General features: G+C 38.4%; 1 protein-coding gene across 3 annotated transcripts in view; it reads right to left on the bottom strand.

The window, feature by feature from the left end:
• Positions 1–22,038, bottom strand: part of hivep2b (HIVEP zinc finger 2b) — a 43,525-nt gene extending 21,487 nt beyond the window's left edge. The window contains exon 1 of one of the 3 annotated variants that reach the window (XM_057859393.1): positions 21,142–22,038. The gene's annotated coding sequence lies outside the window, so the exon portion shown is untranslated. Of the gene's footprint in view, positions 1–12,631; positions 13,277–21,141 lie in introns of those variants that run through there. The other 2 variants (XM_057859392.1, XM_057859394.1) reach the window with 2 other exon arrangements.
• Positions 22,039–23,083: the final 1,045 nt, after the last annotated feature.

Raw genomic sequence — 23,083 nt, forward strand, 5'->3', positions numbered from 1 at the left:
TGGTATTTGGCAACACTTTATTTGACAGTGGCGCCATAAGACTGTCATAAGACAACCATAATTATCACATGACCCTCATGAGCATTAATGAATGCTTATAACAGATGTCTTTTAGTGTCATCCGGCAAATTATAACACTTTTGAATGGATGTAAAAAATCTGAGCTGGACATAAAGGGAGTTAGTGACATAATTCCGGATGACACTGAATGACATGTCATAAGTATTCAGTAATGCAAATGATAGTGTCATAACTATCACGGTCTTATGATGCCGCTGTCAAATAAAGTGTTACCTATTACCCAAATAAATCAACAAATAAGCTGCACTGGACTATAAGCCACAGGATTCAAAATGAGGGGAAAAAAGTAGCAAATTATAGTTCGAAAATTATGGTATTTGCAGGCCCTTCAAGACGATCGTCCAGTGTGCGTGTGTATGTGTGGGGTGCAAGTGGAATTATTTTTGCGGGCCCCTCCAGAAACTAGCCAATTGGCTAGCAGAGATATTTTAACATTTAAGCTACGTATACACTAGCACGGACAACTTTTTTGCCTTGTAATTCGGACAATATTTTATACCTGTCCGCACCACGTTTATAAACGCCACGCTCGGCAAGGGAAGCCTGCGCAAAAAGGAGCAGCCTCGTGTGTGACGTCGCCGTCCGCGTGGGTCACCTCTGAACCGGAAGCTTTTTTTCGGTGTTGTTCGATGTCTTCTCCGGACATTTTCAAGTGTAAAATTTACAAGCTGTTTCAGCTGTAAAAAGAGGAGCAGGAAAGCCGTGTCTGTACCATTCGCCTCCATTGTTTACGATGCCGTAGTGCAACACAAAAAAATGGCGATGCTGCACCCCATGATGTCGATTCCGTTGGCTCCGATTTTTACACGAGTAACCAGCGGTCACACTAGACCGGGTATCCCGCGTTTAACAAATTACCTGGCTCCCTAGCCTGTGTGATAAAATATCCGGAAAAGAGGTACATTAGAGTAGCCGACATGCCGTATAGTATAATAATTTGAACGTTTAAGGCCATTATCCGTCCTAGTGTAGATGTAGCCTTAAACACTATATTTCAGCCCTGTGCATCGCCTTCAATTCAATAAACTTTATTTATTCCTAGGGAGAGTTCCTTCAGCACCCCAAGTACCCCCTTAGTTCTGCCCCTGTTGGAACGTGTGTCCCACAACATGCAGTCAATCTTGTTATCACAACCTTTTTACGGAGAAGGACATGATACAAGCAAATTTTTCATTAATTTCAACTGATTTGTCTCATTGAATGTCACAACACTGTTACAGTGGGGCAAATAAATATTTAGTCAACCATCAATTGTGCAAGTTCTCCTACTTGAAAAGATTAGAGAGGCCTGTAATTGTCAACATGGGTAAACCTCAACCATGAGAGACAGAATGTGGAAAACAAAAACAGAGAATCACATTGTTTGATTTTTAAAATAATTTATTTCCAAATTAGAGTGGAAAATAAGTATTTGGTCACCTACAAACAAGCAAGATTTCTGGCTGTCAAAGAGGTCTAACTTCTTCTAACGAGGTCTAACGGGGCTCCACTCGTTACCTGTTTTAACTCATTATCGGTATAAAAGACACCTGTTCACAACTCAGTAACACTCCAAACTCCACTATGGCCAAGACCAAAGAGCTGTCAAAGGACACCAGAGACAAAATTGTAGACCTGCACCAGGCTGGGAAGACGCAATAGGTAAAACGCTTGGCGTAAAGAAATCAACTGTGGGAGCAATTATTATAAAATGGAAAACATACAAGACCACTGATAATCTCCCTGGATCTGGGCCTCCATGCAAGATCTCACCCCGTGGCGTCAAAATGATAACAAGAACGGTGAGCAAAAATTCCATAACCACACGGGGGGCTCTAGTGAATGACCTTCAGGGAGCTGGGACTACAGTAACAAAGGCTACTATCAGTAACATAATCCGCTGTCAGGGACTCAGATCCTGCACTGCCAGACGTGTCCCCCTGCTGAAGAAAGTACACGTCCAGGCCCGTCTGCGGTTCGCTACAGAGCATTTGGATGATCCAGAAGAGGAATGGGAGAATGTGTTATGATCAGATGAAACCAAAATAGAACTTTTTGGTAGAAACACAGGTTCTCGTGTTTGGAGGCGAAAGAATACTGAATTGCATCCGAAGAACACCATACCCACTGTGAAGCATGGGGGTGGAAACATCATGCTTTGGGGACCAAGGCGACTGATCTGTGTAAAGAAAAAGAATGAATGAGGTCATGTATCGAGAGATTTTGAGTGAAAATCTCCTTCCATCAGCAAGGGCATTGAAGATGAAACGTGGCTGGGTCTTTCAGCATGTCAATGATCCCAAACACACAGCCAGGGCAACAAAGGAGTGGCTTCGTAAGAAACATTTCAAGGTCCTGGAGTGGCCTAGCCAGTCTCCAGATCTCAACCCCATAGAAAATCTGTAGGGGGAGTTGAAAGTCCGTGTTGCCCAATGACAGCACCAAAACATCACTGCTCTAGAGGATATCTGCATGGAGGAATGGGCCAAAATACCAGCAACAGTGTGTGAAAAGCTTGTGAAGAGTTACAGAAAACGTTTGGCCTCGTTATTGCCAACAAAGGGTACATAACAAAGTATTGAGATGAACTTTTGGTATTGACCAAATACTTATTTTCCACCATGATTTTCCAATAAAATTCTTTAAAAATCAAACAATGTGATTTTCTGTGTTTTTTTTCCACATTCTGTCTCTCATGGTTGAGGTTTACCCATGTTGACAATTACAGGCCTCTCTAATATTTTCAAGTGGGAGAACTTGCACAATTAGTGGTTGACTAAATACTTATTTGCCCCACTGTATACATACATATGAACAGAATGTGAAAATTATAAATGTTTCCATTACTAATTTCCATAATAAAGTTTGTTGTCTTAGTCAGCTAAAAGAGCTAGCCTCTACTCCTGAGTAAAAGTTATCATTAGTATGGATTTGCAACCCTTTTACAGTGACGATACCAAATACCATAAACATAAAAAATGTATTAAAAATAATATTGATAGTTTATTAATTACAACTATAAAAGTGAGATTTCATTTTCAAATTTTGAGACAAAATCTCCTTTCATTCTTGAATAACTACGCATGTAACAAAAAAAATTGTTTTTTTAAAAAAGGCAAATCATTTTAATGCACTGTGTTGTTTTGAAATAGCAATGCAACAGTCATTTGTCAAAAGTGTGTCTGGCAATGGTTTATTTGTCTGTCTGCCAGTGGGAATATCTAAGTGAGTTTTGATGCAATAGTTTTCAGCAAGTTGGGATGGGATGACATAGCCCCATCTATGCGGGCAGACGCTCTTCCAAATCCCAGATTTATTTACTGTTGTGTGGATGTTTCAGTTTGCTTCCCACTGTCATCACTCTCCCCCTTTTGTTTAAATGACACTGACGTAGCTTGCACAAAATGTTCCTGTTAAAAGTGCAGCTGCCATGTGATTTTTAAAATTTGGAAACAAACTCAGAACTGTGATAGCACCAAGCTGCTCCCTTAACTCTTTCGCAACGGCGATAAACATCCAAGCCGTTTGAGATTGGAATAAAGCGTTCAATTCTACTGTACTTCCATAGCGAAACATTGGTCAACATCACTTGGTATTCCCTCACGTCTCACACTCTGCAAAAAAACGCCGTCCTCTCATGAATTCTGGGAATTGGTTTAGCCTTACACTGGAAGGCACGTCTACCTCCTCCTCCTCCTCTTCATCCTCTCAGTATCAAATGCTGTGTCCTCCCTAACGAGGTTATGTAAGATTATCTGGTTCAAACCCTCCGAGTTCCCCCTTAATTAGGACATCCTCTCTCTATATATATTTTTTCATCTCTATCGCTCGCCTGCCATCTCTCCTTTCTGTGTTGGCGAAGCATGGATGCGTTCAGCCCGCCGCGATTCACCGAGGATGCGAATCCAAGGTGACCGGCCGCATGCGCAAGGCCGCGTGAAAATGACTGAGGTGAGAAAAAAGGCAAATGGGGGACGCCTGACTCAACTGATGTTTGTGATCATCACAATCCAATTCAAACTGACTTACGTAGTGCGTTCACAACAGCTGTTGTTCATTGTTAAATAACACAAAGATCAGTCCTTTTAATGTAGCCGATCTTCTGCTACTTCCTGCTAACCTAACTTGCTCTAACCGATTGGTTCAATGTAGTGTTACCGCACTTTCCTAACGCAACCCAACATTGTAAATCACTAATTTCATGCCAATAATGTATATCGATTCTTTGGAAAATAATACGATGCGTTATGACAAGGTCTGTCACGATTCCATTCAAGGGAATTCGATGTATTTGAGGCAATTATATGTACAGTAACATTTCACTTAGAGCAATAAAAGATATGAAGCAGTTTTGATGTTTTGACAATGCAAAATTTCAGACATTTTAATAAAGAATTCTTTTGAACAAAAATATCTAAAAAGATGACGATATTAATTGGTGTTTTGCGTTTTAATCGATATCGATTTAATTGTGCAACCCTCGAGTGAGGGTGTCTAGTGATAATGGCCGAAAAACCCAATTATATACAGTACGGTATGGTACAGTATGGATGAAGAAAAGTTCATTTAAAATTCAACTTATATAGAAATTATTAGTAGTATGTCAATAATGAATATTTCATTTCAGATGAATCAATATATAGCCAGCGTTGTTTTCATCAACGATAACGGATAATGGAAATATTGAAAATATTTTGTCAACAAACACTTTTTCCATGACGATGACAGACGATAACGAGCTAAAAACGTGTTTTGGGAGACTAAAACATAACGAGCCTAATGGCAGTTTTCGTCTGACGAGACGAAATCGAGATGAATATGCGCCATAGTTTCCGTCACATGTTCACAATTTTTGATATTTTATGTGTAGTTAGCCTAAATCGTAGCAGTGTCTCGTTGTGTCACTTGGGCCCCCCCCCAACTACCACCAGTGTGTTGTCTCCATGCAGGCTTGCGCACAAGATTGTTTTTTTTGGCCAGAGAGAATATGCAATGTTGCTTTAGCCTTTAAAGGTCTGTGCCAAGTGACCATCACACACTAAATGTAACTCGTAGCGTTAGCATAGCATTCGCGTTATGCTAACGGCAAGCGTCCTCTAAACTCTTTTCTTTTTTTTAAACAAACAGTTCGTGGCATCCAGGTGGCTATAATTAATTAAAAATAATGTTTTCCTGCTGTGTGTAATCACCAAGATGGCATCCTTGTAGATGCTACAATATCTGCTCGTCTGTCAATGTTCATCCGAAATTGTTGGTAACCTTTATTTGTTTATTTATTTATTTATTTATGGAGTAAATTTTTGAAATTTCACAGACGAAAACATTTTTAATAAACTTAGACTAAAACTAGACGAAGACTAACACATTTTGAGATGACTAAAATATGACTAAGACTAATAAATATTATCGTCCAAAAGACTAAGAGGAAGACGAAAATTAAAAGGGCTGCCAAGAACAACACTGTATACAACTAATACTTTTAAATAATGATGAATAAGTTATTCTTCTTTTCCATTCGGCTTTTCCCATCAGGGGTCGACACGGAATCAGTTGATTCCATTAACTGTCCTCTGCATTTAATGTACATAAATGCAAAAATGAAACAAAAAATACTAAATAATGAAAATACATATATAATCAAACAATTAAAAAAAAGAAATAATAATTAAAGTTACTTTTTACTCTGGTTTCAGGTAGTGTACATATGTGAGAGAGGGAGGGTGGGTGGGTGGTATGTTTTGTAGGTAGGTAGGTATGTGGGTAACAAAATGTCCTCCTTTACCCTTGTCATTTCACTTTTATGTTTGTACAAGTTTCCTGTTCCAATTAGCTTCTACAGCATGCTGGTAACAAGTCTTATTTTCCAGTCAAGTGACTGATTTTGACCAGAAAGCACAATATTAGTGTTCTATCTTGGAAAGTGAAATCTGAGTAAAAATAAAGCCAGTCATACAGAAAGTACTACTAGTCAAGTTTAAAGAAACTAAAACAACTTTAGAAATGGGTAGAATATCAGTACTATCAAAATTGGTTCACCATCACATACAAGCCATCAGGGGGCGTTCTCAGCTGATGTGTCGCCACTTGTCGACAAGGCTCGATACAATGTACCCACTGCTTTTGAGCTCATCTCCCACCCAAGGTCCCTGGAGGGCTGGGCCCGATGCAACCACGTGCACCCCCCAAACTCCGCCCCTGCGTTCAATGTAAAATTTGTTCATTTTTAGAACAACTTTGATTTGTCTATCAGTCAATGACTTTATGGTTGGGCGGGAATTTGGAGAGTTGAATCTGGTCCATGAGCTACAGTTGGAGATATATTTCAGGTTGAGTGGGGAAGGATTCAAATTTCTCATGTACCAAAGCTTGGGAAACTGAGACACCACATTTATCAAGGCTTCGCTCATTGTCTTTATGCTGTTACCTCTAAATAAGTCAGCCAAAATAGCAGTCAATCACACCAGCAGCCAAAATAAAAGTGCTTTCTGGTCACAAGTAGAACTTGTTTGTCAAAAGTCTTCCTGACAAAGGCCCATCAACGCTCCATCTGTTTTATATTAGGAACTTCTCACTAATGGTGACTGGACCAAGACTCGCCTGAAACCAAAAATCACCGAGACCAAGTCAACTTCACTTTTTGGAATCAAGACTAACCCAAGACCATCTCCAGTTAGGGGCGGTAACCAGGCTATATAACAGTTTTTGTTCATTTTAATTTTTTGCATCATTAACATTGTAGTAATTTATATTTTTTATATAATGAATATAAAAAAAAATAAATGCAAAAAGTAAAATAATAATAATTATTATTAATGAAAATGGAAATAATTTACAAGTTGCATGAATCGATACCTAGGAGAATTGAGGCTGTAATTGCCGCAAAAGCTGGACCTACACCATGTATTAAGTTAGTTTTTGTTGATTTTTTTTTAAGGTGCTTCCATTATTTTGTCTAACCCCTGTATGCAGAGGTTAATTTGTGCCGGATTCTGCCGGAACAAGATCCGGGACCTCTTGATTTTGGCTTTCCTGTGTTCCGGGACTTATCTGGGCAGATCCGACACCTCTCGTGTATAGAAAATAACGTTTAAAAACGTTTATAAAAAAATGTATAAAATAAAATAATAATATGCATAAATTAATTTCCAGAACAAATGCCAAGAATTGCCTGTTGTTTATAAAAATTTACCGTCATTTGAAAGAGTCGGAAATTTGTTGATGCACTGAAAAGCTGACCAACAAATCACACCCCTTACATTAAAAAATTTTTTTTATTTTTTTTTAAAAACTGGAAATTTGCGGCATCTGGGGACCAAGCAGCCTGGATTGAACGGTATTTCAACATGTCATAAAGACAGTTGCATTTACTGTCTTTTTTTTTTTTTTCCAAAAAGAAGGACGATGGTTCAAAACGAGTCAGAAAAACGACAACCGGCAATGAGGGCGGCTGCAGCGATCATGTTAATGGTCAAGACCAGGTGCAGCAGGAGGCTGCTACCGTGGCAGTAGCTGGTCAGGTTCAGCACCACCCGGAGTGGGGGCCAGCAACTGCGCCAGTTGTCAGCCAGGTGGACCAACAACAGCCGTAGCAAAAGCCCAGTACGCTTATGGGAAATTCGGGTTTGGGTTGCACAATTTGTAAGACGGTGGGAACTTTGGTGCCAGAGAAGACGGCGGGGCAAAAGAGTGGGTTTGTATTATTTATTGTAATCTCAGATTTTTTTTTTAATGTTTTATAAATTATACCTGTTGAAGAACTTATTGCTGACTGTGTACTTTAAGTCCCACCTGTGGTTATGTGGGCAATTGCCCGTGCTGTGCAGAGTATAGCCTAAATAATTGTAAATTGTTATCATAACATTTATACCATGGATATTTTCTGAAATTGAGGCTTGTAAGTCCCACTGCATGGCAAGTGGGCATTTGCGTGTTGCTTTCAGCACCATTTCCTGCATATGTTCCGGGACTTGTGCCCGTGTTGTCATCCCTGCGCTGTCATATGTACTTCGTGTTCCGGCACCTTATGATTTACACATTAAACACTGCCTGTTTATTAGTAACCATTTCCTTAAAGGGACAGACAATATACAAATGGCCTTCATGGGAAAGACAATTGCTCAAAGTGTTTAAGTATGCAAATGGGAAAGTTTGTTGACAAAAATATTTTCAACACAAAAAAATTTCCATAAACCATTTTCCAACGTCAATTATACCGACACACATACACAGATAAAATTGAGCTCAAATGTGTGTGATAATGAGTATTAACGACGTCACGAGGAACAGAGGGTAATCTGGGATACTCACGTTGGATTGGCTAAAATAACACCAGTACTAGGGGTGTGACAAAATATCGAAATGGTGATATACCGAGATACTTTGTATCCCAAAAGGTTATCGATAGGCTCCTGCCAAGAATCGAGACATTTTGAAAAGGTGTCAATGTCTACAAAAAAAAAAAAAAAAAGTTGCTATCAAAATCTTCCACCACAATCGTGTCTCGGTTAACTCTAAGGCTGCCAGTGATGGTGCTCAAAGCCGAATCCATTTAGAGTGGGAACGTTCGTTCATTCGAAACCAGAGCATTCACAGTCATTCTGTCCGATTTTCAGGGCATTTACAGGTCACGTGCTGTTCATTTTAGAGCATTTACAGGTCATTTTCTGTTGAATTTGAGTCACTGCCTATTCATTTGGATGATTCCCAGGTCACTTCCTGTTCTGTAACTCAAAATAAATGGGAAGAGATCCATTAAATACCTTAAAATCAAAAGGAAGTAACTGAAAATCAACAGGTAAATGACCTTAAATGGCCCAAAATGACCTCATTGTCTGGCATTGGCTGCCACTACCGGCCATAGACGTTCAAATGGATTGGGCGTCTACTAGTGATACTCATTCCAATTCCTTAAAAAGCTTGTTTTGCCAGTTTATTAGTTGTTTGTAGAATATCCTAGAATGATTTTCTGACCAATGTTATCGATAATCGTTGTAACGCCATATCGTCAGATCATCGTTATCGTGAGCTTTGTATCGCAAATCGTATCGTATCGTGAGGTACCAAGACGTTCCCACTCCTAACCAGCAATGATTAAACGGTTGCCCCCGCTTCAACTGGCCATTTCCTGGAAATAGTGGCTTTTATTTACCAGTAAAATGAAATTCTGTTTTTTTCAATTTATTAAACAAGCGTCTGTCCGCTAGATTGCAAATGACTGTCCTTTTAAGTCTTTTGGGTACCAGCCAGTTTAGAATATCAGAAATGATTACCTGGAATTATGGCTTTTAGTTTTGGTGTATCATCTCAATTTCTTAAGTACCGTATTGGCCCGAATATAAGTTTTTTGCATTGAAATAAGATTGAAAAAGTGGGGGTCTTCCTATATTCGCAGTCTAGACGTTATACCCGTTCACGACGCTAGATGGCGACAGATATCATTGAAGCGATGTTCTGTCATGACAGATCTCAGCTACTCTCAAGTTTAACCAGTTTGCATTATTCTATTGCAATGTTTTTCCTTATTCAGATTTTTTTCTAGACTACAGTTACAGTTAGACTTTACTTTGATGGTTAATGCAGTTATTGCAATTTTGTTGTTTTATCACAACAGATTGGTTTATTTACATTTCAAAAACCAGTAGCCATTCATTTACGAACGAGTGATTGCACTTTAGTTCAAAGCTGAAAAGAATACTCGAGCAACTCGAGTAATTCGAGTTTAAAAACTGATCAGTGTAATTTTATTCACCTCGAGGAATGGTTTAATTTTGCCAGCTCTAAACATCACGTTTTGCCCGGACTACTTTTAATGTGGGACAACGCGCTGACGTCACGTGCGTAGAGGAAGAAGCAATAAAAAAACAAAATAAAAACTTACAGCAGCCGACAGCCGCTACAAACTATGTCGACGTTGCTAAAAACTACGCCCGCATGATGCTAGTGTGGTAGCAGGTAGTGTCCGATGTGTCTCATAGATATCGAATGCATGTAGGACTAGTTGCGAAATGACAGACTCGGCCGCGTCTGGACAGCGTTAGTAAACAGCCGCTATCTTTAAGCAGTAGACTTCTCGGCGCTAATAAATATAACGTTACTGTCACTTGCTCAAGTAACGTTAGCCCTTCGGAGGGCTAGGTTTCTATTGATTATGACCACTGTCGATGCGTGGCTAACGTGTCTTTCATACAGGCTTTATTTAATCTGTAAAAACACAGCGCTGTAGAGTGATGAGGGTGTAAAATTAAGACATAATAAAGCTAACTGTCAGTTTTAGCTTAGTAGTCATTGCCGAATAAAACACCAAGTAGCACTGGTCCCTAATGTGCTCCAATACAGCAGGTATCATACATTTATTTTGAACACTGCATAAACTCAAAATCCTATCAGGACTTACAGTTTAGACTAACTTAAAACTTAACTAGAACATTAAAATAGCTTGACACAAATGGAAATTCAATTGAAACACGTGGGAAAAACACGTAGCTTTCAAGTGATGTGTGTTATCTAGAGTAATTACATTTTTAGGTAAGAAATTTTTTCTCTCTATCTAGATCTAGAGGTGTTTTTAGTGAAAGAAGTGAATTTTTTTTACTAGTTACATCTGAGATGCAATTGTTGGTTGTTTTCAACAATGTACATCCAAAATAAAGACATTGATTGACTGAAAATGGTTTAATATTGGATTAAATGTCTTTTTTTCCTCATGTATATTTATAATTTCTCTTTACCTAAAAAAAAAAAAAAAAAAAAAAAAAAAAAGTTTTATCCGATTACTCGATTAATCGATTGAATTTTCAGCCGATTACTCGATTACTAAAATATTCGATAGCTGCACCCCTACTTTAGTTTACATATTTAATAGCGCTGTCAAAATGATCGCGTTAACGGGCGTTAATATTTTTTTTTTAATTAATCACGTTAAAATATTTGACGCAATTAACGCATGCACTGAATGACCCGCTCATGCATTGCCTCAAACAGATTACAATGACGCCGTCTATGGACATTAAGAGTGAAGAGAATGCCACCAGCCGCTTGGGGGCAGCGCCGTTCCATACTTATGTTCTTCCTTCTACTAGTGGGAGAATTAGTAGTTGTGAGACGTTTATGCTGTTACATTGTGGTATTTGTGCTCCACGCATATTTCTGTAAGTTTTCTTTCTTTTAGTGGCAATTATGTGTCTCTTGTTGTATTTTGGGTAAGATATGTACAGAGATATATACAGTGGAGAGAACAAGTATTTGATACACAGTCAATGGGAAAACCCATTGGCAGTGTGTCAAATACTTGTTCTCCCCACTGTATGTTATAAAGGCGAGTGGACACAGGCGTTCTTTGGACCGCGCCGTTTATTGGCATAAGCTTCGGCAACTCCTTCACAACAAACATAAGTATCATTTAGTGAAAGCACAACAAAAATAATATTCCTATCTCTCAAAAAATATATATATATAATGTTCACAAAAAGAAAAGCACTTCAGTCTATAGTAATGAGGCCCTATTCTCACACAGTTAAACAACAATGCAAAGTGAACTGGCATGAACTGGCAACTTACTCAGACTTTGGTCACTCTAATTTTATTATTGTTATTTTTATTCTTATATTAACTCTACTTTTAATTGAAAATTTTATTAAAACGAAAACATGAAGAGGGGTTTTAATATAAAATTACTAATACTATAACTTGTAACTTATAACATTTAGCTTTCTATCCGTGGATCACTTTAACAGAAAGAATGTTAATAATACCCTTTGTGGATTTGTTATAATAAACAAATACAGTACTTATGTACAGTATGTTGTATGTACAGTATATATCCGTCTTGTATCCTATCTTTCCATTCCAACAATAATTTACAGAAAAATATGGCATATTTTAGAGATGGTTTGAATTGCGATTAATTACGATTAATTAATTTTTAAGATGTGCTTAACTCGATTGAAATTTTTAATCGTTTGACAGCCCTCATATTTAAATGTTCAGATATTAAGATATATATATAAGATATATTATCAAATATATTATTATAATCATTTGTTGTTGTCATTAGGTGGTCAAAAAGTCTTTTTTCAAACTTGAGTCTTGAAAAAAAGGCGGTCGTCTTATATTCGGGCCAATAGGTATATCCCCATCTGGCCACCCTATTAAAAAGTGTCTGGAGCTGTCACTGAAAACAAGGCACCCCTGACTGAACCGAATAAGCAAAACCGAGTGTGTATCGGCGGTGGAAAAGCGGGTTAACACAACATTCGCGGTGGTGGTGGGGTGTTCTGGGGAGGAGGGGGCTTTGGAAGCTCCCTCCTCAAGGTCGATCTGACCTCATTGCTTAGTTTCCATCCCTCCGAGGACCTGATAAGACGACTGCGGTGCATCACGGATGAATCTCGAACACAAAGACGCGGGCGCGTGTTGTAGTGTTGCACCTGTGCAACAAATGCGTGACACAGCAGCGGTGCGAGGCGCAGGTGGGGGGGGGGGGGGGGGGGCGCCATCTCTTTAAACGGCAGCATCCATAAATATCACAATGACATTCACACGCATGCAGCTCAACCGCGATCCTCATACGAACCTGACATTTCATGTCCCTCTTCTTCTCCCGCGTCCGGCATCCTCATCCCGCCGCACCGGGATAGGAAAAAAAGCGCGGGGGTAAACCTCCCATCAGTCCGGAGCAGCGGCGGTGGCGCACATTCGGAGCGTTCTATTGATGTGAGCCAGTCACCGGAGAAAATACCCAAGCATGACGTGCAGACCCCGGCACAAAAATAGCAAAGGGGCCCTAAAAGGGATTACACAACGGCCCACGTTTGAGGGCGCTTTTCCTCTCCAGCGCTGGCGGCTCGCTCAGGCTGGGGAGGGGGCGGAGCTAGAGGGAGGGAGTCAGATGTCACCGTCATTGTCAAAAGCTGCTCTTCATTCATCAAGAAGTGAGAAGCTCCCTTCAAAAGAGACCATTGAGATGGCGTACAGCGAGGAGGAAGTAGGGAGGGGTAAAAAATCGGGGCCCTTTTGTAAGGCGCTCGGAGCTTCCCGTCACGACGTCCTCGGCCTCCATTCACAAAGACGGAGAACCGGCGACGTCGTGACCAAAACAATGCTGCCTGATGACTTGCAGCTGCACGTATCATCCTACAGGTGTTCAACACGGGCAGCAGAAATTGGTAGAGTAGCCAAAAATTTTACTCAAGTAAAAGTAGCGTAACTTCAAAATAATATTATTCAAGTAAAAGTAGAAGTAGTCATCCAAAAAAATGTACTCAAGTACAAGTAAAAAACGTATCCAGTGAAAAGGATACTCAGCAATGAGTAACATTGTGACTAACTGCTTATTTTTTTTAAATAAGTTTTTTTTTTTTTTTTTTCCAGTGGCGCCTCCAGAAATTTTTCATTGGGGTGGCGAGATGGGGCCACTTAAAATCTTGGGGTGGCACACCAAAACTAAAAGCCATAATTTTAGGTTTTCATTATATTATTGCAGTAAAAAGGTCAGGGGAAAACTATCAGAAAGACTTAAAGACACGGCTACTGATATACTTTGGTGTATTGTGTAATATTTGATGTTACTAATGATTTAATGTGCATAGTCCATAACTGTCCAGTCAACATTTTGAGTTCCACAACAAATGTTTTATTGTGTTATGTATATATTAGGCATAAGGTGTACATTTAACAAAACAATTACTGGGGAAAAGCAGGTGCTGGCAAATACAATAAAAGCAAGTACAGAGGCAATCATATCTTAACGGGATATTTCCCAACAGAATGTTAATGTGACAGTAACTGATGCTACAACAATCTAACGATATACTGGCAAGCAGGGTGACCAGTAGGGTGGCCAACAAATTTATAGGGGGGGGGGGGCGTGGCCACCCCCTGGGGGCGCCACTGTTTTTTTCTCTCAGCATAAACTCATCTATATGAACTGTTGTTGTAATGATCATGTACAATAAGCCATTACAGAAATACGAAGAAAAAAAAAATCATTGAATTCTGGTGAGAGAGAAAAAAAGACAGAAATGAAGCATTATTTGTCCAAAGAGCATCAGTTCCCCCTAGTGGAAAAAAATAAGTTCCTAGTCTGAATACTGAATAGTTCCTTCAGTTACTATTATGAAATTAAAAGGATCATATATCTCTGGTTTTCCGTGGTCAATCGGTGCCAAATAAAAACTGGGAGAGAGGTTTAAATCTGCACTTTCGAGTTATGTTGAGAGCAGCACTCGATGTCGAATACAGTGATACCTCTAAATACGCAGTTAATTAGTTCCAGGACCTTGTTTGTAAATCGAAATGGTCGTATGTAGAGCAGGATTTTCCCATAAGAATACATTATAATCCCATTAATTCGTTCCACAGCTCAAAAACCTACACTAAACCCTTAACAAATACTGCTGGTACAAATGGCAATTACACATAGCAAAACAAATAAATTATAAATAAAAATCGTAAAAATAATAATAGTTCCTGTAATAGTGATATGAATCGGGTTCTAACGTTTTTCTTCTGTACCTGAACGCACCGCGTGGCTGACGTGACAGAGAGAGGGAGCGGCGCAGTTGAGTTTACTTTCAATGTTTTCTTGAGAACACCGTCACCTTCGGCAGACAGTAGCCGTTTTGTGTTGGATACTTCCTGAAATAAATGATAAAAACCTGACGAAGCTGGCGATTTCTTTGGTGATGTAACCATAAAAACCATAATAATTGTCATCTTAACTTATAAAGACTGGCGAACAGTGGGCGGAGGAGGACCGTGGAGATGTATTGTTGAGCCAGTTCACGGATGCGCACCCCACGCTCATATTTTTCTATAATTTGCATCTTCATTTCAATGTGACAGTCAGTCATGTGATTATTGTTGCGACGTCTCATTGGTGAAATTAATAGAGCAACTCTTGGCATCGCTGGCAAAAAAATAATAAATCTAATATTTAGAATAAAGAGGAAAAATGTAATGACTCTTGTGTAGCCCAAAGTAGCAGAGTAAGTGTAGAGTTTTTTTCTCCACAAATCTACTCAGGTAAATGTAAAAAGTATGGCAGAGTAAAACTAATTTTAGAAGTACATTTTTCTCAAAAAGTTACTCAAGTAAATGTAAAGGAGTACATGTAACGCGTTATTAACCACCTGTGATAGGCAGATATCGCAATCTTTGTTAGATTTACTAACTACCACAGCACATATTTTGAGTTAAAGAAGTAAACACTTTGTACTTAATAAAAGAACACACTGTAAAAAAAACAAAAAGGTTTAAAAAATTTACGTCAAAATACCGGGCTCTGTGGTTGCCAGAATTTACCGTTAAAAAAAAGGAAAACGGTAACTTTAATGGTCAAAGTAACAAATTCTACCGTAAAGGGATTGATATTTTAACTGTTTTTTTTAAAAACCGCAATCAACTGTAAAAGCTATGCATGTAAAATTGTCTGATGGTGGCGATGTCACTGCACTGAAATGAAATGAACCATTTCGAATCCGATCCAGGTCACTTTCGTATGTGGTTAAAATATGATCTGGACCACATTTTCCCAGAATGTGGCTGCGGTCTGAACTGTCAAGTCCCCCGAATCAGAATTTATGCAGCAATTACGTCAGCAAAGCGCGAGAGAGACAGAGCGCTACGTTAGCAATGGAGCTGTCCATTAGTGTTAGCGCCTAGGTTGAACGCACCTTTTAGGGAAGAGGCGAGCTTGACAGTCATAAAAAAATAAAATGGAGGGGTGCGGGTGGGCGGGATAACCCTGAGAATGCTCGGTTTTCTTTCTGTGCTCCAAACGAGCAATACTTCAAGATTGCTTGCACAGCCGAGAGTCGGGGAAAATTGTCCATGTATGTGTGCGTCATGCATGCTTTCAATCCATGTAAACTTTGAATATAAGACTAAACGGGAATTATTTATGTCTGTTATTTGTGTCCTCTTTTTGGAAATCATAAAATGATCAACCTAGAATGACTTTGAGCCAGGATTTGTTTTGCTGCTCCTGCGCATGTGGGTCAGTTTGCACAGCGCATCTCAAACTGCGAATTAGTGAGCATGCGTGACTTTTGAACAGGCTTAATGGACAAAGGCAGTCGGAGCTGGCACGCCAAAAAAAACAGATATGACAAAAAAATCTGAATTGTGCATTAAGAGCTGCAGTGTGAACCTAGCCTCAGAGAGCAGACTTCCACCTAAGCAGCCAAATTCAAAGCATAGCCATATTTGGTAGAGTGGGCACTCTACCTTTGCCCTCATTCTACAAGATTGTCATCACTCCTTCTCTTCTCAGCATATTGCTTACCCTGTAAATTTGAGTTAAATAGGCTAATCCGTCACCAGGTAATTGTGAAATCCCTTCTCTGACCTCAGTGACCTCCATTTCCCAAAATTTAATCACCTCTTCCATTTCATAATGCAAAAATATCCTGCAGGTTTTATAATAATCACTGTATTTGTTCCTAAAAAAAATAAAATAAAAATAAATAAATAAAACTGGACAAACAGACATAAAGAACCGAATACATAACCTCCACCTGCCGTAGGTATCACCTACTGGCGGGGGTAATAAAAGATATGACACTGTCGTGTCTAGACAAGTGCCGATTACCGGGTTCAAGGTTGTGGTATGAAACCATCAAGGTTTCAAAAAGGCAAACATTTTCTGCCATACCATCCCTAAGGTATTAGATATTTTTTATGTCCCAAAAATGCATGGAGAAATCCCTCACTTGCAGCTGTAAGGCTCAACCCTCCCCCACCGGTTGTTGCTCAGTGTCAGTGAGTCAGCTGTGCTACACAATGGCTGGGGGAGGTGAAACTCCTGAACTTTTTCCTCCTTTAAAGAATGGGAAACTTCGGCTACAGAAAAGTTATAGACTGCCGCGGCTTAGAGGAGGAGGGCCAACCGACATGTGAAACATGTTCGCGGAGGGTGGCTGATTTTGCATTTATACAAAATTAAAGGTTAGTAAACACTGTCATGAACGTTTCCCACCAGCCACGAGAGTTAACTCCAGCGTGTTTAGTGTGTCTAGCGGTGGTAAAACGTGTTTTTTTTTTCTCTCTGTCAAAAAGAGAAAGAGTGTGTGTATAATGTAAACTTCATACGAGTCATACACAGGTGGTTTTTATGGAAAATTAATTGAATTATTTTTTTTGTTCTGATGGAAAAAATGTTAAGCTGTGGCTGTGGGTTTAGGCTCACCTAAAGGACTGCATTTATTTTATTTTTAATTTTGAATATTCTGCTATTTTTTTAAATATATTTTTTATTTTTTTTATTTATTTATTTTTTAATCTTAACATTATACTTACAATTTGTATACCAATAAATACCATAAAATCCTGTTCAGTAGAAAAAAGATGTATTTTTGTTAAACCCAGATATCTCAAAAGTAACACATTTTAGAGCTGTAATTGCAATACTACCGTTGAACCGTTATATTTTGGCCTAAGGTTATCATACCGTCAGAATATCTTATATGTCAGTGTTGCACGTAGGCACGTCTCCTTGTAGTCTGCGATTGGCTGGCAACCGATTTAGGGTGTACCTCGCCTTACTGCCCATAGTTAGCTGGAATAGGGTCCAGAACCCCCACGGCCCTTGTGAGGACAAGTGGTTTAGAAAATGAATGAAAATAAATAATACCATATTAAAAATTTTAAATGGAGTAAACATTGATAAATGAATTAATGGAATGTAACAATACTCTCTTAAAATAATTTCCAAAGCCATTTTTAAAATTATTATAATTGTTACTAAATATAAAAAAATTCAACAAATGGTTAAGTTTTTGTGATTCCTTGAAAATTCCAAAAGAATTACTTAGGTGGTTGTTTTAAGAGGGCGTCAATATGGTAACCATGACACTTTTTTTGTCATTAGGCCATTACATTGCAAATACCATTTCTTTTTCTGAACCACTGCCGACTCATTTTACTTGTTTTGTTTTTGTTTGTTTTTGTATAATGGGATAGCCTTTGCACTCCTGGCATGTGTTGAAAGAGGAGTACCTCAGGGCACTATTCTTAGTCATGGAGCATTGAACAAGTCTGAGCAATGGACAAATCGGGTGGGGTCGCAGCAGCTAATATACAGTGAAGGACGAGCCACCCGTCGTCTATAAATACAAATGATTCCTCATGAGGATTCACGCTTGCTGTGAACAGCTGAGCGGGATGTTCCATGTTGCCCCCCTCCCGTCAAAAAAAGCACACGATCACAACACATTGGGGGATTATGAATGGACGGTTTCGCACACATCAACGGCATGATTCGGCTTCATCCTTGCGCTGCCACCATCTCTTTAAAATCTGAAAATAAGCTTGACACCTAGTGGCACATCGCCATGGCAACAGAGTCTGCCACAATGGCCTCGCTTCCTGTTGGCGTATATAATTACCATCAAATGTAGGAATTACGTGTGAGCGTGTGGTAGGAAAAGAGTCATGTCTGATGCAGATAGACCTTCAGATAGCATACAATATATTAATAAGATTCAAATGCGAGAATTAGCAATTGTATTAGTGGGATGTGCAATATTTCCAAATTTATGATAGAATATATACTAGAGGGGCAAGGTAAATAAATCATGTACATAAAAAGTAAAAATATGAATAGACCAGGGTGATGTAAGTTACTGTTATATACTGTAATGCTATTGAATGGAAGAATGTTGCCATATCATGAGCATTAAGAAAATTCTTTGTTTGCATGGAAAATAACATGACTGAAATGATTGTTATTTTTAATGAAATTTAGTATACATTGTATAAAATATACTGATATTTGTGACAGATTAAAGACATGTTTATTTTTTTTTATTACATACAGTACATACATGTACTGTATATGGCGGAAAACACAGACAAGACTGAAAAAGCAGTGCTCTTGCACTCATCTTTAAAAGAAACTGCTGTATTCTAAGTCAAAACAACTGCTGTGTTGATAGAACAATATGTCTAAATGCTGCCGTAGCAGATTCATGGCACATTAACCCCCTAAACTATTTTTAATTTGTCCGTTTTACCCTGAAAAGCCCCGTTTACAGACATCGCCCAACCTCTTTGTTTCAACCCAGCCATAAAACGAAAGTAATTAATTATTTTCCAAAATGTCGTTTTTAGCTTAGAATCATTCATTGATGTTTCATATTTGGTTTAAAAAACAACTACTTTAAAAAAAAGTATTCACTCGCATATTTTAAACTTTTAAACAAATTATGTCACAATGAAAAAAAATGTCTGTAAAAAAGTCACAGATATCTACCTCATAACTATCGCTTAATTGTATTTTTTTTTACTGTCGCATTTTCTCCGATATATTAGATGATAATAATCGATCCAAACAAAGAAAAATAATTGAAAAAAAAAATTTATAAGGGTAAATATATGAAAAAGAAAATCTCGACCACTCCTTGATGTCTGCGATTTCTGCATCGCTACCCTTGTTATATTACCATGTTTCACCCATAAAATCCCCCAAAATCCAGCTGTGGCCATTCACAGCTGTGTCTTGACAATCAGTGATACATGCTACATGGAGTTTTTGGATTGAAACAAGGTAAGTACGCAATAATATCTCGTTAACGTCACGGCGTCTGTAATTCTGCTGTTTTGCTGTTTAAAAAATGTTTTTTTTTTTTCAAAATGCCCTCCTATTCAAAATTTGTCTTCCCCCAGAAAATTGAGGTTTTAAGCTTTCCAATGATGTATCACACATGCATATCGGACCATTTCGAAAGTTGGCCAAACTGGCTTTCTCAGAGCGGAACTTCAAGTCACCTGAGTGTTTTCCGCCATATATGTTCTTATGAAACATAAAATACAGAATAAGCATTTTAAAAGGATGAACTTTTGAAATGTATTGAGGTAGAGCAATAATATAAATAAACATACAGATACAGACATATCCATACGTAGTTATGAGCATGAATTAAATTGCAATATCAATAAAATTGCTATCTGCACAAAGTGAAATTTTCAGACTACAAGCCGCACCCACCGATTTGTTGTTGTTTTTTTTTTTAATAAGAAAATAGTATTTGTTCATATACTGTATGTATAAGCTGCACTAGACTACAAACTACAGGGTTCAAAGCTGGCTTAGCATCTTATGGTCTGAAAATTACAGGACTTGTATTTATTTTATATTAAATTATACCCATGTAATGTATATGCGCTTTTGAAAAATCAGCAAATTAAAAACGTATCATTTTAAAAAGATCAAACTTCAAAATGTATTCTACATGAAGCAATAGAACAAACACTTAATATTAAATATCCACATGTACATACCGTATATGTATAATTACACATACTGTATACGACCATGAGTTAATAAAAAATCATTTTAGCAACAATATTAAATCAAAAGATTTTCTTCTTCTTTGGCCTCCTGCTTGTTGTTGGCTTGGATAGGCTCCAGCACCCCAGCGACCCTTGTGAGGATAAGCGCTTCGGATGATGAATGAATGAATGAATATATCACTTTTTTATGACAAAATGTGTGTGGAAAAATACAGGTGTAAAAAAATGATTTTATATAAGTATTCATATAAGTATTTTATAAATACATATATACTAAAGTTGTCTTCTACATTAAACTCATGTATCAATGTATCGTCTCACAGCCAACAACAGTTTGACTATATAGAATTCTATCAGTAGGCATACCAAACTGTAAATGAATCATAATTTTCTTTTTTAATATGGCGTCTTTTGCTTTGTTTTGTTGGATCTGCTGTCACGTGCTTGGCTATATGGGGATATCCGGCTCACTGTATGCGTGTGTGTTGTTGTTGTTGTTGCGGAGGGGGAAATGCATGGACCCGAGAACCCCCTTGGTCTACCCCCCATCTGCATGTCATGGAACATTTGCAGAAGAGGGACCTCCCCCCCTTCAAAAGCGTGCTGCAGCGGGGTGGGAGTAGACACAACGTCCCCCGCACGGTAGTCACCCTCTCAGGTGACAACTCGCCACACACCCCCACCTAGGCTGAAAGACCCCCACCACTACCACAACCGGCCTAAATTCCACTCGGAAGAAGCGATGCACCAAAGAAAAAAAAACAGCAGGGACAAAAAGGCGGTGAGGCTTACCAGGTAGTAGACAGCACCCAGATAACGTCATTAGACCCACCCGGGTCTACGGACGCACGAGACGGGAGAAGGGGGTGGTGAGGATAGTGTCCGTGGGGGGTCGCTTTCTTTACGGGGTCGTCCGAGATGAGCAGGAACGTGTCCTGACGTCTCCTCCAATGTGCCGTGCTGCCGGTCGCCACCAGAGGACGCCAAAAACTGCACACAGCCTCAGAGTCGAAAAAGCAGCTTTTCAGTAGTCGCAGCCCCGCCTCCAAAGAGAAAACTACAAATAACATGCGAATCATGCATGTTTTTACTTTTTTTCAATGTCTCTCGCTGCCACTGATGGTGATAATCGTCCATTCCATTTAAAACGGACAGAGTTGGTCGCAAATGATCGCTGCCATCCCTCCAATTTCTAATGGATTGGACGACTGTCGCCAACTCGCTGTAAATGGCAGCCAATGAGTTAATACGCAAAATGGACATTAAAGCCATCATATTCGGAGAATTGAGTTGTACATTTTTTAATTTTAAAAAATTACCAAAATAATTGTACACTATTAAGATTAAAATGTAATACTATAATAATGAGGTCATACATTATTGAAAAAGGGAAGCTTTATGTTCTAGAATAGATAAATTGATCATTTATAAGAATCAAGTCTTAACGTTATGAGAATTGACATTATTGCTGAGATAATCATACAAAACAGTATTTTTTAAGATGTTTGTACATACCCATGAAAATATTTTTTTGATTAAGTCATATTTTTGACACTTGATGAAGGAGGAAACCTTTACACAAAGTTTCGATTATTAGAGGGGAAAAAATACAAGACTTTAGTCAAATTTTGTTGTGGTTAAGTTTATAAAATAATAATCATAACACAATGGATGTTAATCTGATATTTGTTAGATTAAAATTGTAAAATATATATGGAAGAAAACACTCAGGTGACTTGAAGTTCCGCTCTGGGACCCCTAATTTGGCCAAATTTGAAAACCGTCCTATATGCATGTGTGATACATCATTGGAATGCTTAAAATCTCAATTTTCTGGGGCGAGAAAAAATTTGAACTGGAGGGGATTTAAAAAAAAAAAAAAAAAAAAAAAAAAAAAAAATGAAACAGTGAAACCCTAACTGGAGGTGAGAGCTTTGAGAGAGCAGAATTAAAGACGCCACGATTTTAACAAGACATTTTCGCATACTTACCCCTTTTCGGTCCAAAAACTTGAAACTTGTATCACCAAGTGTCACAGCTGTGAATGGCCACAGCTGGATTTTGGGGGGATTTTATGGGTGAAACATGGTAATATAACAAGGGTTGCGATGCAGAAATCGCAGACAACAAGGAGTGGTCGAGATTTTCTTTTTCATATATTTACCATTTTAAATTTTCAATTTTTCTTTGTTTGGATCGGTTATTTATCATCTAACACATAGGAGAAAATGCAACAACAAAAAATACAATTAGGTGATAGTTATGAGGTAGATATCCGTGACTTATTTACAGACGCCAATTTTTTCATTGTGGTTTAATTTGTTGAAAAGTTTAAAATTTGTGAGTGAATAATTTTTTAAAGGTTTTTAAAAAAACATTTTTTTTAACTAAATATTAGACATCAATTAATGATTTTAAGCTAAAAACGACAGACAATTCAAATAATAAGTGTAATTACTTACATTCTTTTAAAGGCTAGGTTGAAACAAAAACGGTTGTGCGGTGTCTGCCTGTGTGTGTGTATATATATATATATATATATATATATGACAGAATACACAGACATGGCTGAAAAAGCAGTTTCTGCTCTTGCACCCCTCTTTAAAATAAACTGCTGTATTTTAAGCACTGTTGTGTTTGATAGAACAATATGTCTATTTGCTGCCATAGCAGATTCATGGCGCATTAAGCTCCCGAACTAGACGTCGCGCAACCGCTTTTGTTTCAACCCAGC

This window comes from Corythoichthys intestinalis, chromosome 15 (assembly GCF_030265065.1).
Source record: "Corythoichthys intestinalis isolate RoL2023-P3 chromosome 15, ASM3026506v1, whole genome shotgun sequence".
Taxonomy (NCBI): domain Eukaryota; kingdom Metazoa; phylum Chordata; class Actinopteri; order Syngnathiformes; family Syngnathidae; genus Corythoichthys; species Corythoichthys intestinalis.